General features: G+C 40.2%; 1 protein-coding gene across 3 annotated transcripts in view; it reads left to right on the top strand.

Annotated features, from left to right (window-relative positions):
• LOC138537982 (coagulation factor XIII B chain-like) overlaps nt 1-15,294 on the top strand; it is a 1,433,866-nt gene that overhangs the window by 53,412 nt on the left and 1,365,160 nt on the right. The window lies entirely within an intron of this gene.

Raw genomic sequence — 15,294 nt, 5'->3', positions numbered from 1 at the left:
ACCAGGCAAGCAACTGGCCCAGCACCTCCAGGGGCCAAGTCAATGCCCGCCGTCTACCTGCGAGCAGGAAAACACCTCAAGCCACACCACCGGCTCCAGAAAGGCCCGTGGAGGGTGCACAACCATCACCCCTACCCCACCCTGCACTGGCGGCAGACACATGGCCTACGCCGCACTCTGAGGAGTCTAGTGTGGCTGGGGAGATTGCAGCTATGGGCCCCCTCGATGTCCCTGACAGCCCCTCATCCATATGCGGAGCAACAGAGGAGGACACTTATGAGATTGTCCACACCCCCGATGGCCAAACCAACCCCCAGGTCTCATATAGTGACTCTGGTGAGAGTGATACACCTGGGCTTACAGGGCAAGGAGCAACACTGGAACATGCCAGTCCTGTGGTCAGTTCCCTTAGTGATGCACCGAAAAGACATGTGAGCCCGATTCCCAGCGGGCTAACCACATCAACCACCTCAGCCATTGATGCAGAGCGGACTCAGCAGCTCACAGGACTCATAAATGACTTTATACAAGACAATCGGCAGGACAGGGAGGAGTGGCAGAATGAACCGTGGGCACTGGGCGAGGTCATTACATTCAGCACAAACCGGCTCTGCGAGGTCCTTGGCCGGATTGCAGATGCCCTGGAGGCTGCACCTCCTGCACGACAGCCCCAGCTGGAGGACACACCTTCTCAATGCTCCTCCACCCAGACCAGCCCGCTCTGTCGCTCCCAACGTACATTGCCCCGCCAGGACATGGCTCCCCCTGGCTCTGGGAGTGCACAGTAACAATGCTGACATACACATGTGAATGTAACAAACAATAGGGGAGCCCCTGTGTGCAAGTGTGAGTGGGGGCAGAGTATGTAGAATTTACAAAAACCGACAAAGGGGTACTCACACTCGAGACAGTCCTAGATTCTGTCCGACATTCAAATTAAATCTCCATAGTAGTTTAAAGGCTAGTGTTTGCGAGGCAAATCACTGAGGATACACCAAGGGAGCAGTCTGAGAAGTGCTAACCATAAATGTATTGTTGAAAGCATAGTTTGTTGAGATTTTACACAATTTCTAAAACAAAAGATAAGTAGAATAGAGCAATTGAAAAAATAAAGAAAAACAGAACATTCATCACAAATATATCAAGTGCAAAAGAAGAGATAACATATTAATCACATCAAGATAAAACAATTATTACAGGCTACCCATAGTTCCTTTGTTCCCCTTTCAACTTTATTGGCAAAAACTAGTTATGTATCACAACTTTATAATTTTACGAGCAACTGCCATACTAAACATATTTTCTCATTGAGCGAATCATGGAGAATTAGATAAGCACGGCCATGGGGCACCTTTCTGCCATTTCCATAAAAAGCACAACAGTTATGAATATGTAAGTTATTAAGCATATCCCTGATTTCATTTTTCACCCACTCACCAACCCTCACATTTGGAACTTGTTCAGATCAGCCAGAAACCTAGTTTAACTGGCCATTACAGTACCCTGAGTCGCAGGTAGATGAATTTTATATCCCCAAAATCACATGGAAATTACATAAAACTGGTACATAGAAGAAATCCACCCGCCTTATGATGGCTGAGAAAAAGTCCTAAATGACAATAGTCCTTTTAAATTAATTGTGAATCTTCATGTGAGACAAATGGCCCTCCTCCTGCCTTCCGGCCATTTGTTTTCACTGGGTCAGCCTGTACCCAGAGTTTTTTTGATCAGTCTTCTTTGTGTTGGAAGCTTGCTCTTTGCAGTGGGTGCCCCCATTTTCAGACATATTAGTTATGCTCCAGCCAAGAATATGTTTTCTTGTAGTCAATGCTTTCAGAACCAGCAGGTCTGGAGAACACTGAATTTCGACACCTTTAGCAGGACATTTTATTGCGGTTGGTCATTAGATGGGAGATGTGACATCCAGGCTGGGAGTGGGAGATTCCCTTGTGAAGTTTTGCCCACACCTAGCAAAAGGGTTTGCCTGGGGCTGACATTTTCCATGAAGATAAAGTGGCTCTTCAAATGTCACTGGAGTTTTGTAGGTGAAACATAATATACATTGTTTTTTGTCAACCCGCACATCATCTTTTGTTGTCCTGACATTTTCTGAGAGCAGTGTTATTTGTTTCACTTTTTAAACCTGCTTTTATTTGCACACACCTCTACAGGCCGTTTTTGTTTTAAATGTTTAAAAATTCTGTTTTCCATGTGACAGGGATATTTTATTCCTCCTTCTTTTGTAAAGTAAAATGCTGCTTATCCATTGGGAATGACAGGTAGGCCCCTTTCCACATGCCTCTTTAATTTTGCGAGAATTAGATAAGCACGGACATGTGGCACCTTTCTGCTATTTCCATAAAAAGCACAACAGTTATGAATATTTAAGTTATTAACCATATCCCTGATTTCATTTTCCACCCACTCACCAACCCTCACACTTGGAACTTGTTCAAATCAGCCACAAACCTAGTTTAACTGGCCATTACAGTACCCTGAGTCACAGGTAGATGAATTTTAAATCCCCAAAATCACCTGGAAATTACATAAAAATGGTACATAGATGAAATCCACCCGCCTTATGATGGCTGAGAAAAAGTCCTAAATGACAATAGTCCTTTTAAATTAATTGTGAATCTTCATGTGAGACAAATGGCCCTCCTCCTGCCTTCCTGCCATTTGTTTTCACTGGGTCAGCCTGTACCCAGAGTTTTTTTTTATCAGTCTTCTTTGTGTTGGAAGCTTGCTCTTTGAAGCGGGTGCCCCCATTTTCACACATATTAGTCATGCTCCAGCCAAGAATATGTTTTCTTGTAGTCAATGCTTTCAGAACCAGCAGGTCTGGAGAACACTGAATTTCGACACCTTTAGCAGGACATTTAATTGCGGTTGGTCATTAGATGGGAGATGTGACATCCAGGCTGGGGGTGGGAGATTCCCTTGTGAAGTTTTGCCCACAGCTAGCAAAAGGGTTTGCCTGGGGCTGACATTTTCCATGAAGATAAAGTGGCTCTTCAAATGTCACTGGAGTTTTGTAGGTGAAACATAATATACATTGTTTTTCGTCAACCCGCACATCATCTTTTGTTGTCCTGACATTTTCTGAGAGCAGTGTTATTTGTTTCACTTTTTAAACCTGCTTTTATTTGCACACACCTGTACAGGCCGTTTTTGTTTTCAATGTTTAAAAATTCTGTTTTCCATGTGACAGGGATATTTTATTCCTCCTTCTTTTGTAAAGTAAAATGCTGCTTATCCATTGGTAATGACAGATAGGCCCCTTTCCACATGTCTCTTTAATTTTGCTAGAAAACAAAAACAAAGGCCAGGCCGTTTTTTTCCAGTGTTTAAAATCTTGCTATTCATGTGAAAGGGACTTTTGTTTGGGGCCTTTAAATGCACCCGATGTTATGTTTACATCAAGATATATAAGTATGTATTAATGAATACAGGATTGGTTGCTTTTCCGATTCGTTTATTGGTAAGAGAGTTCCCCCCGGCCTCGGCACAACGTCTCTCCACCCGAGAACTGAATCTCGCGTTACAGGAGACGTCGCACCGAACCCAGGTATGGGTTCTAGAATTAACAATGTCATAACATCTCCCCTCCTTAACAGTAAAAAAATGAACAGTAACATAGGCAACTTAATAAAGAACAAGAACATTAATTAAAATGTAAATACTTAAAAGGATACAGAGCATGTAATCTTCCTTGCACTAGTTGGTGCTCCATTAAAGTCACATGTTTGCTAATAATAATATATGTAATCTTCCTTGACTTGTGGTATCATTTTCCTGGTTTTCCTTCCAGAGTCATCATTGTCTATGCTGTCTCTATGGCATGCCATTTTGGATGATGATGGCTCGACTTCCACCTGGACACCTCTCCTTTCCATCCTTTCATTGTCATCCATCATCCGTTTTATTTTCTCATTGGACCTGACAATATCGTCACATGACCACCTGCTTCCGTCTTCTAATGTCACAGACTTATTGGAACAATCTACAACTCTTTGTGGATAACGATACTTAGATTCACCCTTCATGACTCTTCTAGGTTCTCTCACTTGAATCCAATCTCCAACTTTAGTATTTTTCTCTACTGCACTTTTCTTTTTGTCATAATATTTCTTGTATTTCTCTTGTTTATCCTTCACTCTCTTAATGACTGCTTGCATATCCACAATTTTAGTCCTATTTGATATCAACCAAGCTGGCCTCAACCTGTTATTGGCAACTCTTCCCCTCATCATGGTGAATGGTTCTTCCTCTGTTGTAGAATGTGGCGTGAATCTATAAGTGATTATAGCTTCCTTGAGAGTTTCTCTCCATGGCATATTGTTTACAATAGCCAATTGAATGGTATCCTTAATGAAGCGAATCATTCTCTCCACTAGTCCATTCCCCATGGGATGATACAAAGCTGTGGTCTTGTGTTTGATAGCTCTCTCTTTGAGAAACTCTTGTACCTCAATCGACATGAATTGTCCGCCATTATCTGATATTAGCTCTAAAGGCTCTCCTTCTCTGTTAAAAATTTCTTCTAGAAATTTTTTGACTTTCATGGCTGACTCAACCAAAGCAATAATATAAATTTTATGAGGTTCCAAAATCTCATACTGACCTGCTATATCAATAGCCAATTTCGTCCAAACAGAATTCGGTATGGAAACAGGCTGTAGGGGTGTGGCTCTGGTAATCCTTCCCTTGTCACTAACTGCACACGGAGAGCATTCCTTAACTATACTTTCAATTTCACTCCACATATTTGGCCACCAAAAAGTCTCTCTTACTCTCCTTTTTGTGAGGTTTCTGCCTAGATGTCCTTCGTGTGCTATTTCCATTATCTTTTCTCTCAAACTCAAGGGTGGAACTATTCGATCTCCACGAAATATACAGACTTCATCACAAGACATTTCATCCTTCTTATCCTGCCAAGCTGAAACTCCATTATCTATTTCTTTCCAATCGCTTTTAATAGCTCTTCTCAACTTCACTTGTTCTTCATCCATCCCGCTGGCTTGGATCCAATCTTCCTTGGTAAAACTAGGATGTATTTGTGCTATCACACTGTCCATCTCCACCTCTTCTTCTTTGGCTTCCTCATCTATCGAGGTACACGGCAAACAAGAAAAACAGTCAGCAACCATGTTAGTTCTGCCTGGGGTGAAGCTAACAGTCACATTGTATTGCATTATGATCAAAATCCACCTTCTGATCCGAGGAGACATCAAATGCGAATTTTTCGGACTCAGGATGTGAATCAAGGGTTTATGGTCAGTCTTAATCTCAATGGGACTCCCCCATATTAAACCTTTGAAGTGTTCCAGGATCCACATTACTGCTAAAGCTTCTTTTTCTATAGTGGAATAATTTTTTTCAGCATCTCTTAAAGATCTAGAAGCAAAAGCAATTGGCGCTGCTAGTCCATGTTGAATTTGTTCTAATACACCTCCTAGTCCTACATTGCTGGCATCAACTGATATGATGGATTTAGCCCTACAGTCAAACATCTTCAAAGCAGGGGCTTTGTTTATCATCGTCTTGATGGTATCCAATTCACCTTTGCATTCAGCTGACCACTCAAATTTAACCCCTTTTTTCATCAAACTCCTCATTGCATTTGTTCTGTCCGTGTAGTGATCAATAAATTTGGAATAATACTCCGTTAAACCCAACAAGCTTCTCAACTGGTCTTTGTTTGATGGTTCAGGCAATTTGAGTATGGTATCCACCAGACCCTCCTTGGGTCTTATTCCTTCACTATCAATACAATGGCCCAAATAGGTTACTTCTCTTTTCTTTATTTTGCATTTTTCAATTTTTAATGTGAGTCCTTTCTGTTGCAATATTTGCAAAACTCCAATAAGTTTGGCATCGTGATCTTCTTCCGACATAGCTGAAATCAAAATATCATCCTGAAAGAAATATACCCCACTTAAGCCCTCAAACAAGATTTGCATTAGTCTTTGAAAAACAGCAGCTGCAGATGCCAATCCAAATGGCATCCTCTTGAATTGAAAAGCACCCAACGGAGTTATAAAGGACGTGAGATATCTAGATTCTTCCTCTAACTCAATCTGATGATATGCAGAAGATAAATCAAGCGTGGTAAAGTATTTGGCAGGTTCCATCGTTGAGAGCATCTCTCCTATGTTAGGTAAAGGGTGCCGATCAACCCATATTCTGTTGTTTAAATCCCTCAAATCAACACACATTCGAATGTCCCCCTTGGGTTTTCGCACTATCACAATGGGAGACAACCATTCCGAGCTTTCAATTGGCTCAATTATATCATGAAAGCATAACTTTTCCAATTCTTTCTTCAATGGTTCTCTAGTGCCTACCGGTATATTTCTCACTTTATGGACAACTGGTATGGTTCCTTTCTTCAGAATGATGCGATGTTTGAAACCCTTGAGCATACCTATCCTGTCATTAAATATTTCAGGAAAACTCTTCACTAGGGTGGCATCAGAGTCGCAACATTTGTCCACGACACTCATAGTGGGATTGCTCTCTCCCGGATGAATCCTAATTTTTAAGGCTGCTTGTTCCCACCGACCTACTATGGCAAAACCTTCACGAGCCACATACAACTTGCAGTAGGTTTGTCTCGCTTCAAAGGTTAATTGGACCCAGGTGTATCCTACTATGTCTATTGGAGACTTCCCATACCCTGTGGCTTTGACTTTAGTGGTATATAAATCTTCAGGTTTTTTTTTTTTAAAACCTTCCGAAATGTGTCTTCATCAACTATGGTATACGGGGAACCAGTATCCACCATAACTTGTATGACAATTCCATCAATGGCCATTGGTACCCATGAGCCTATACGTTTTTCTTTAGAGGAAAAAGACAGAATTTGCACTTTCTCATCAATTTGTGTAGGTTTGGCCACTATATCATCCGATTTAAATCCAGTTCCAATCTATGGCCTACATTCGAGATGGTGGAGTGACAATAGTGTATACCTTTGCACATTTCTGCTGTGCACATGCTTCTGCCACTGTGCACAGCCGAGTTACCTTGCCCACTCACGACATGCATGCGGCAGCAAGCCTTTAACATAAGATTAACCACATGCATTCAGCTGCTCCTCGTTGTGTCTCATCAAACTACAGACAATGTTTGGAGGCCCCAGGAATAGCGCAATTTCCTTTGAAAATTCCTGGACAGTCAGAATAAGCCTGTAGACAGAGTTTACGGTGTCGCCGTCGGTAAGGCAATCAAAATGTGAGATGGACCAGACACTTTCACCTGGATTTAATCTGATAGTGGCAATCCTGGGCTTGCACAAATCCAACTGCCTGGTGGCTAAGTTAAAGAACTCTCCATTCCCTAAATTCAGACCTATGGAACGTCTCTCTCTTCCACCTTAGACTCAAAGAAAACTTTGTGAGATTCTGCACAGCCCTCATTTCACACTTGTATCTCAGGGCCTTCTGCCCCATAGGCCCTAGGGTCCAGACAAACCAGTGCACTGCTCCGGCTGCCTAAGCTGCATGAATTCGTACGGAACATAACATGCCACAGACAGTCGTCATATTTCTCACTTTTCCTTCCTTTCCCACTAATCAAGCAATCTAAATCGCCTGCATGGAGGCATGATTGATCTATAATAAGCAAAAACAAACACATGCTGCCCTTACCAGCAGAGCTGCGATTCTCGCTTATATGCGGTCAAGTAGGTCCATTGTCTTAATATCACCATTAGAGTGAAAGATATACACTTAAATTGTATAGTTATCTATTGCAGCATGTGCTCTGTAATGAATCTAGTATGTGTGACACACATATATTGTGCACAAGACCCATTTGAAACAAATTTGAAGTTGGAGTACTTTACTCCCTATTATTTTATTTTGGATTGCAAGTCCTTTTAGGGAGTACACCATTAGTTCTTGTTGAGAACTGATGTATTTGTAGTCGAATAATGCATTACAATTTTAAAATCATGGGTATTTTTGTTGTAATGCATTAAATATTTTTGCACAGTAATTACTGGAAATAAAAACACATGTATTATTCAGATAGATGATCTGCAGATCAGAAAACATATGCTGAGTTTGAACACATGAACACAGCAGTGCAGGCCACATCAAAAGGCATACGTTTGCATATTTGTTACTTTATGTTTTTGATGGGAATTTTGTAGGTGAGTCTCATGGGGTGGTGGGCACTCTTTTCATCACATGGATGTGGAAAATCCACCTGCTTTTGGATTAAATTGTAAAAGTACAGCTAGTATTGTATCCCCCAGGCAGAGGGATTACCTGGGCCTTGCTGAAGGTCGGACACAAGGAATGCAGTGTTAATAAATTCCCTCCCTGCTTCCTGCTCCTTTGCAGGCCAAGGAAGAGGAACGTGTGCAGTCCCAGTCTCTACAACCAAGATGTAATTGGAAAAAAAAGAAATATGCATGTGCATGCCTGTTGGGTGCATGAATGTCTATGTGAATGTGAGCCATATGTTTGAACATGTGTACATGTGAGCAAGGAGTTCTTAGGCAGTTCTAATTGTCGACTGTAGTATTTCATGGCAAATAAATCATTTACAATTTAAAATCACAGGTATTTCAGTTTTAATACATACTTGTTTGTGACCATTAATTTCAATAAGGTGATATTCAGATCAGAACAATCTATAGTAGAGCTCCTCTGTGTTGCATGTTATCGGATCTTTTATGGATTCAATAATGGATATCGCTAAGGTACTTCCCCTAGTTTAACATTGTCTGTTATACAATCCCACCCCTTAATTCTGAGACAAGCGTTATGCTAGCGTATTCACTACAGTAAAATAATATAAATTGGTAGCTTGTTAGCAGAAATACGAATTGGCCCACATGTCCAAAATTCACTAAAATGCAGTACACTTGCAGTCATTCCATAAATCAACTAATTATATTTCTAATTCTAATAGGACTTATGTAATATCTAAATATCACAAAGCAATTGTATGATCACATTGAAGCTTATCAGCCACAGTGTTTAAATGTTCTTTTTCTACAGGACAATTTAAAACATTTTATTTTCACCAATATCAAAACAAGTATTGATATCAGATACATGTTGCACAGAAAAGAGACATTAATGTTAAACACTTTTGAATTGAATTCCCTCATATATGCAGAAGTGGTGCTGTGGGTTTCTGGTACGTACCTGTAACAGAGATATAAGCTCTAGTGGGTTGCACCAAAATATGCAAGTTAGAAAATATCAATTTAGAATGCGCAAAATATTGATTTATCTACACTATATATCCACCCAAGATTATAATCTTGGGAAAGGTCAGAACTAGTCCCCCAATTCTCAAGGATAAATTGGGTGTTTCTAATTTGGGTCCATTCACTTCAACACAAACTCACTGGCAAAATGTTACTCTTAATTTGAAATTGCATTGTTTTATGGAATTGGAAATATTAAACTCCCTTTCATCACAATCTGTCTTTTTAAATATCTATGGTTTTACATATGTTGATTTATACATTCTCTGCCAGGCTAGGAAGTGAGCACATCTGTTCACAGCCACAGTTGCTAACAATACATGTGGAAAAATGCAGGATTCAGTTTATTTGGATATCCATCACAAAATGCTGCGTTCTCTGCACTACACTGCACGCCCAGCATAGGGAAAGGCAAAATTACTATTTGTTCTTATTTAAATGTAATCTCACTTGGCTTTAAGTACAGTGAAAGCAGGATATAATTCAAATTAGCAAGCTGCAATATACTGTTTCCATTCTGTTGGTGATCATTTATCAGCCAGTGTGCACTGTCCAGAGGAACATGCCATGTTTTCGACCATAAATATTATTTTACTTGGCTTTAAATATAGTGAGAAAACACCATTGCATTTCACACTAAAATATTAAAGCAATCTATTTAGAATGAACCCCCGTAATGGCAATTACCTCCCCAGTCTACCCACTCATTAGACTGAGCAGAAAAATGGTTCTTGCAGGCTTGATTCTAATTTCATTGGGGAATTGCCACACTCACATTTGAATAATTATTTAATCAACAGAGCCAGCATGGACCATCAGAGTTTTCAAATAATCCCCCATTATGCTTGGCCCCCTCTAATCTCTTCCTCCCTCCTTTAGGAAATCAGTTCTGCTTCAGATAAATCTGCTTCAGGCCTCCTCATGTATAAGGCCACTTTCATCTCCAGATATTATCTAAGACCATCACTCATCCATTTGGAACAAAGGTTCCCCTTTTCTGGAGCCTTTAAACCCAGCTCTTCTCATCCCCTGTGTGCTTCTATTTATATAATGAGAATTATTCCCACACTCGGTCATCGTGACATAGCACTTTTTAATTGTCAGAGACTTTTCATTGGCTTGCTTAACAGGCTGAGACTCCTTAGGAACACACCCCTTAATTTAAGGTTAATCATATTTCTGAACATGTGAGAGTGTGGGAGCGGTACACATTGGATCACTTTGAGCTCATATTAATATTTGTTCTGTAGCTCGTCGTAGCAAGATGATACAGATTTCTGGGTGTCCATGGCTCTCACAAGCATAGTGCCATGCGGCATGAATTTATGCAATGAAATACGACTTAGTTATACATATTTATAATTATATCAATTTTTAATAAATCTAAGATATCGTGTTTAGATTCATTTTGTAGAGGAGAATCACATGGCTGTAAAATACATTTTCTTTCTATTACGAGTTCTATGGTTGTAGATTTATAGCAAAAATTGTTGTTACATGCATTACTGATGGAAATTCAAATGAGTTTCATGTGCTTGAATTATGAAATCGTTTGCTTTACCTGTCCAGTTACATGTAAAGTACCTTCCAATAATGCAAACTAAGTTTTCTTTTGTACTTAGCAATATTTTGCATCTTTATTTTCAAAATGTTCATCCTTGCTTTCAATTTCAAGTTGGTCACACCCCATCCTGGGTCCTAGAGTAGATTCTTGCCTATGCAGTACATAGGAATGTTCAGTTTGTGGGGACATCGATATCATTTATCTACTTCTGGCTCTCAGGAGAGAACGTAACTACCTGCATCCTACAGGTGCAACTTTTTGTGGTGATTTAAGAAATACACAGACCATCTGGCATGCCTGGACGCAGCACTATACACGCTTACTGTCTGTGAAATTGAAAACTGTTGGGCTATGCAATTACTTTCCCGGTTAAATTGGACCAGTTGAAACTCAATTATGTAGGATTTGCTGATGACCTATTATTGTTTGATAAGACCCCTTACGGGCTCCAAAATAAGCTGAATTATTTTTCACAATTTGCGGCCACTCATAACTTAAAGGTGAACCAGTCTAAGTCAAACATAATTGTTTTTGCGGATGGGAAAAAAAAGACATGCTGATTTACTTGGACTATGGATGGGATCTCCATCGAAAAGGTAAAATCCATCAAATATCTTGGTTACATCTTGTCTGATTTGTATTCTTTGTGTTGGTGGAAGAATAAATTGCATGAAAAATCCAGGCCCTTAATATCACAGATGAGAATAATTATGAGGAAATATTGTTGCTTTTCCGTATTACCTGTCTTACAATTCTACTTGTTGAAAGTTGAACCCTGTATTCTTTACTTCCTTGACATGTGTGTTTCCGAAATAGCAGATGTGCTTGATTCTTTACAGGTTTGTATATGGAAACAAGTGCTGGGATTGGCATTATCAATTCCCAATGATATTGTTCCACATGAGCTGGGGCTTCTTCCTCTATCTGTAAAATGGCATTGGCGGATGCTTACTAACTATGGTAAGATTCTAAATCCCCCCTCAAATTCCCTATATGAAGACCTGAATAAACAGTTATCCCTAGGGTAACCAACCTCTTTAATAGCTTTTGCCGAAAAAATGAATTCCATCTTGGCCTTTACGGCTTTTTCTAAGGAAGATTTAATCCTGAATTTACCAAATTGTAAAAGGAAAATGCGAATCTATTATTGGTGGTGTCAATCTGATCGAACTGGCTTGTACAACTCGTATCATGAATATGCCTTGGTTCGAAAGAAATGGGGAACTTGCTTTAGTTACCTTATACAGTTCCCCTCTTTATTGGGACGTAATCTTTACCTTCGTTTTAGGTTGAACCAATTCCATACATATGAAAGGTTGGTCCAATGGGGAAGATGCAACAAATTATTCCAATCAGGTGTCTGTAGATTTAGTCAAAGTGAAAATGCGATTGAATCCTGCCAACATTTGGTTATTTTTGTGAATATTTTGAGTCCTTAAGATGTTATATTTTTGGGACTTAACTTAATTCATACTCTTTAATGTCAAGAATGACTCTGTGGTCTCGGTGCATGTGAGGCAATAGCCCTAAGCTGACTATTTAATTGACTATGTTGCTGGGTGTACTAGATATTAAATTAAAGGAAATCAACTCTTTATGTTAAGAGGTCACAACAGAAAAAAAATATTATAACTTGAAATTAGGGTTATCTTTTCCGATTGCTCTTGTCTTTCCACAATGTCTGTTGTATTTCTATCTAATTTTTATGAATTTGGAAAATAATTGTTTTTAATGATGTATTTATCATTTTGTTATACTATGTATGAAATGAATTTTGTTGATATTCGTTGTATTATGATTTAAATGTAGTGTGGTTTATATAATATGTAATTTTCTTTTTTCAAATTGTAAAGGTTTGTAATTTTACCAAACACAATAAAAAAATAAAAAATTAACGCTTACTAGACTACTGCACTTTAATTGTTTGCGCAACGCTCCACTTCTACGCTGATGACACCCAACTATTCCTCTCCTTCTCCTCCTTCACTCCTGATCTCCACCACTCCTTAGCTTTCTGCCTTACGGCCATTAAAAACTGGATGTCTTCTCACTTTCTCTCCCTTAACACTGACAAGACAGAAGTCCTTTTCTTTCCTTCTAACACACTTTCCCCTATTCCTCATTCAATCAACTTTCCCCCTTCTACTCTTCCCATCTCTACCCACGCTCGCAATCTCGGCCTCCACTTTGACTCCTCTCTTTCCTTCTCCCACCACATTTCTCTCACCTCTCGCGCCTGCCGACAGCACCTTTACAACATTCGTAAAATCCGATCCTCCCTCACCTTCCACGCTTCTAAACTCTCCTCTCTCATCTTCTCCCGTCTCTTCTACTGCTCTTCTCTCCTCTTTGGTCTCCCTGCCTCTCATCTGACTCCCGCAAATCCATCTACCACTCCTCTATCCGTACTCTGTCTCCTAGGTCCTCGCGACTTTATTTCCTCCTCACTCTCCCTCCTTGGCTGGCTTCCCTTCCTCTCCCAACTCAAGTTTCAATTCATCTGTCTGGCATTCATATCTCTTCATGACCTTGCCCCCCCCACCTCTCCTCTCTCCTTTCATTCTACACTCCTTCCCGCTCTCTCTGCTCCGCTGATCATTTCCTACTAGCAGTACCCCCTTCACCATGTGCCTCTTCTCGTTTCCGTTCCTTTCAGCTCTTGGCCCCCCTACACTGGAACTCCTTACCTCTCTCCATCCGCTCCATCCCCACCTACTCCTCCTTCCGCTCTGCATTGAAAGCCCCCCTTCTCCACTCCCCCCCTTGACTTCCTTCCTTCGCTCTCCTACCTTCTCCCCAGTCCCCCCTATCCTCTTCTTTCCTCCCACTTCCCCCCTTCTTCTTACACCGTGGAACCTAAATCAGACAACTGACTTTGATCCCTCTCCCCGACTGCCCCCACTCCCTTCCTCCTCACCCTTCCCTCGCCTCCACCATCTAAGGAAACTGTTCTACGCACTGTTGCACTGGTTTGTATCATGATTGTTTATATGCTTCTCCCTCCATTGTACCTGTTGTTTTATTGTAAAGCGCTTTGGGTTAAAGCGCTATATAAATTTAATAAACATAAACATTATGAGCGGTAATGCTTAAATATCTTCCCTTTGAACAACTGTCATCAGTTTTTTTGTCCCCACAGCTAGAAGACCTTTGCTGTCTTCTGTAGCTAATGTGCATATTTCTTACACTTTTTCTCGTACATGCATCCTTTTCTCAGCGCTAGAAGTCAAAAACTCGGGAGTTTTGCACCTTAAAATACCCTCCAAAATCACACTGTCAGGTTGCTCTGTCCTGGCCTGTATGTTTAAGGCAGAACAAAAACCTTTCACATTTTCAATATGCATTGATGCACGCTTTTGACTCAAAAAACCTATCAGTTCATTCACTTGTACGTGATTTGTAACCCTTCCCATTACCTCGTTTTTCTCAGCTATGGCCTTCATAAGTTATGTTCAATTAATAATTTTTTCGCCCCCGATGGTGACTGCTGCATTCCTTATTCTTTCTTAACATGATCCAGTTTTAACTTGGCAAGCTTTTTTTCTCAAGGCCGCTCCATCGTGTGGTATTACGGCATTCCTGTCCAGTAATCTCACTATTTCTCCTTCGTGTTTTGCCTCAGCGTTTGCCTCTGGGCATAATAGAACATAATTGCTGTTTTTATTCCTGCTTGCACACTACAAGAATCTCAATATTCCTGCATATTTCTTTTTAACTTGTATTTTAATATTTTTCCAAATTGGTCATGTCTATCTCAAAAACGCTTGTCAAATAATGTTTTTTCTCATATATTACTGTCACTTCCCATAACTTATTTTACTGTATTTGGTCCAAGTACCATCTATTAGCACATTGGCCTGCTTTTTACTGTATTCTACACATTAAAACACAATTTAAATCTCAGCTACACCTCTCTCAAATTATGTGCTCCTGGGCACCTTTTCTCTGACTTCATGTCCAAATGCCTTCTAAATTCTCAAACAACACATTTTTCTCAAAGCCAAAAATGACATGCCTTTTTTCTTGATCACTTTCAATACATAACACCAGATAGCCTACCATGCTTAAAACACAGCACACATGTTTTCTAACCCAGTGCTCCATCGATACAAGTTTTTTCATTTTAAAGACATCAATTTTGTCAACATCTCAGTCCATTTTAAAAGGCTAGCTTCATCTTGAAACAAAACCGACATTCCTTCCTACTGCAGTGCTGCACACACCTCTGCTTTATCTCATTTCCACTGCGTGGGTCGTTAAACAGATTCATTCCTCAGCAGTCGGATGTCTTGGAAATTCACCAAGCTGCGCTCTTCATAATCTAAAACTAGTTCTTTGTTCAAGAATCATTTTAATTCAAATGCGATTCTCTGTCGTACGAAGCCTATCAGCTTCCTGAAGGGTCTGACCTCATTAATATAAATAATTTACGCATCTGTCTGCTTGCAAGTTCCTACCGCAGGACTTCAAAAGTGCCCATGCATTCCCTTTTTTTTGTTGT

The sequence above is a fragment of the Ambystoma mexicanum genome, chromosome 1q, assembly GCF_040938575.1.
Source record: "Ambystoma mexicanum isolate Mex_15411 chromosome 1q, UKY_AmexF1_1, whole genome shotgun sequence".
Taxonomy (NCBI): domain Eukaryota; kingdom Metazoa; phylum Chordata; class Amphibia; order Caudata; family Ambystomatidae; genus Ambystoma; species Ambystoma mexicanum.
The sequence above is the reverse complement of the archived record's forward strand: the minus strand, read 5'-3'. Positions and strand labels throughout refer to the sequence as shown.